Source organism: Cryptotermes secundus, unplaced genomic scaffold, assembly GCF_002891405.2.
Source record: "Cryptotermes secundus unplaced genomic scaffold, Csec_1.0 scaffold532, whole genome shotgun sequence".
In the NCBI taxonomy this organism is placed as follows: domain Eukaryota; kingdom Metazoa; phylum Arthropoda; class Insecta; order Blattodea; family Kalotermitidae; genus Cryptotermes; species Cryptotermes secundus.
Genome location: NW_019744117.1, coordinates 428,166 through 431,159, shown reverse-complemented (window position 1 = coordinate 431,159; position 2,994 = coordinate 428,166). Strand labels below are relative to the sequence as shown.

General features: G+C 37.7%; 1 protein-coding gene across 1 annotated transcript in view; it reads right to left on the bottom strand.

Annotated features, from left to right (window-relative positions):
• Positions 1 to 2,994, bottom strand: part of LOC111874492 (transmembrane protein 18) — a 131,158-nt gene that overhangs the window by 42,558 nt on the left and 85,606 nt on the right. The gene's annotated exons all lie outside the window — the stretch shown is intronic.

Here is a 2,994-nt window from a genome sequence, read left to right as displayed (position 1 = left end):
TCTCCTCAATCGATTTTTATAATATGGTATAATTTTTACTATTATTATTTGCACGAACATAAACAATTACACTGAATTATTATTATTATTATTATTATTTCTTCTGTCTACACTGTGCTGTGTCTGTAATTGGCCTTGCGGTTGTTGGCTCAGCACATAAACAATAAAGAACTTAATTGAATTATTATTATTAATTTAAACTCCAAATGGGTTTTTAGCCGGTGGCAGCAGTCCTACAATAAGACACAAAACACAAATAACACACTCATCACACAAAATAACACACCATATTTAAACAAAACAGAGTACACATCATCAGTTTTAAATCTTAGTAGAGTGTAACTATACTTGAACGGTAATATTTATACAACATTTCACATCTTAGTGAATGAAACTGAATAAGACTGAATGAAACTCATTTAAGTTGACTGACAACAAATATTAAATGAAAAATTATACATTCGGCAGGCCGATTGTCTGCTTGCTGCTTGTTTACATACTGGTTTCTTGCTCGACTTCTTCTTTTACCCTGTAGATGGATGTGAGATTTTCCTCCGAAACATCGGTTGACTTTCAACGTCCTACATGGCATCATATGTACTAGAAGATAGGACTCGTCATTTCCACCTCTATGAGTACATGAACTTAATATTACTCGTAATTCTTTTTAGTTCTTTCAAAATTTATGAAAAATTTAATAAGAATATTTTCTATGATTTTAGACGTTCACGGACGTTCGCTGACGATGTGTTTCTTTCTGATAGGTACTTTCACCTTGTGGAAATGATCAGTGTTACCGAAATTCTGGAGATATTTGCTCCTTCCATCGTGAAACCTGAAGATCGGAGCAAAATGAACCCCTAAAACGTCGATAACACTGCCAACATCTGCAAAGTGCAAATGCCCAACATCTGCAAAGTGCAAATGCCCAACATCTGCAAAGTGCAAATGCCCAACATCTGCAAAGTGCAAATGCCCAACATCTGCAAAGTGCAAATGCCCAACATCTGCAAAGTGCAAATGCCCAACATCTGCAAAGTGCAAATGCCCAACATCTGCAAAGTGCAAATGCCCAACATCTGCAAAGTGCAAATGCCCAACATCTGCAAAGTGCAAATGCCCAACATCTGCAAAGTGCAAATGCCCAACATCTGCAAAGTGCAAATGCCCAACATCTGCAAAGTGCAAATGCCCAACATCTGCAAAGTGCAAATGCCCAACATCTGCAAAGTGCAAATGCCCAACATCTGCAAAGTGCAAATGCCCAACATCTGCAAAGTGCAAATGCCCAACATCTGCAAAGTGCAAATGCCCAACATCTGCAAAGTGCAAATGCCCAACATCTGCAAAGTGCAAATGCCCAACATCTGCAAAGTGCAAATGCCCAACATCTGCAAAGTGCAAATGCCCAACATCTGCAAAGTGCAAATGCCCAACATCTGCAAAGTGCAAATGCCCAACATCTGCAAAGTGCAAATGCCCAACATCTCAGTCGACATCAGCTGGCCATTTCTTGTCACTCTGTCACTTAGATTACGGGCGGAAAAACTGGATGTCTCGTATCCAGACAAAAGGTGTAACTGCAATTTTAACATTCTTTATTTAGAATTACGGACTACCGTCAGCAAACAATGGCTACAGACACAATCTAATCTACCCACATACTTTCGTGACACAATAAATGTGAATTTTTTTGTAGCGTCGAAAATCGAAGGTTGAATTTTTTATTTCTTTAGAAATATAACTTCTCCTTCATACTTCAAAAAATAAAATAAAAAGTAAAACAATAAATATAAGAATCATAAAATAAAAGATAAACTTGATATAAACAACATGTGCTGTGGGAAAAGAAAATCTAAAATATCAAAAGATAGCGTGATATAACGCAAGAAGTAAGAAAACAAAGAATTATTTTGGTTCACCGTTCAATCTTCTTACTATTTGCACCGAACGATATATGATTCTACTGTTAACTGAGGAGACATTTTACCCTACTTTATAGCCTACTGTCACCTTCTCGGAGGTACTAAGAAAAACTGCTAACAGCTCGGTAAAGATAACTGAATTTGGAACTTGGAATCCGGATGTCCAGAGTCGATGGAAAATTAATAAATAAACAACTGCATAAATCGGAATTCTTACCCATGGACTAAAAATTGCTCCGCTTCTTAAAAAGTACCCCGAACTTTATGCAACCGGAATTCTCATTAATTCTACAGCATTAAAGAAAGTGGGCTACTGAAATCTACCACACGGGAACTGAGTCAAATTCACATGCTCACACCATTTTTTTTTTAAACAGATTCAATATTCAGCCTCTTATCCAATGAGTACTGGAGGTTATTTCCCCGGGGATAAAGCGGTAGAAGCGTGAAGCTGGGTAATCTCCTTCATCTAGTATCGACGTCAAGAAAGCTAGAGCTATACCTGAACTCCCCCTCGTCTTCATGGCCTAGCGCTTTATTAATTAAGCAAAGGCGAAATTTTACTTTTCTTTTTACATCTTAATTTCAATATTATCCTGCCACCTATATTTAGATATTCCAAGCGTTATCTCCCTCTCAGATTCCTCGCCACATTTTGTAAGCAATTCTCATTTATCCCACGCCTGCTACAATCCCGCCAATCGCACACTCTTGATCTGATTAATGTACTAATATGCAGCGAAGGTTACAAAGTATGGGACTTTTCAAGTAGTTTCCTTCAGACTCCTGTCAGCTCTTTCCTCGCGGGTCTAAATATTCCCCTGAGCACTTTGTTCTCGAACGCCGTCAATCCCTATTTATCCATCTCTTTATTACTTTAATGAAACAAAAAGAATTTTATTTGAATAATATGCCATCGATTTAAAATAATTTATAAGCTGCTATGAGTCACATTAGAACACCGTTTACACGTAGTAAAGACAAGCAGCGGCACGCACACAGGAAGACTACACAGAATAACACCTGTACAGTGTGGAAACAAGAACTAGCCGCTCCAGCACTTTAGACA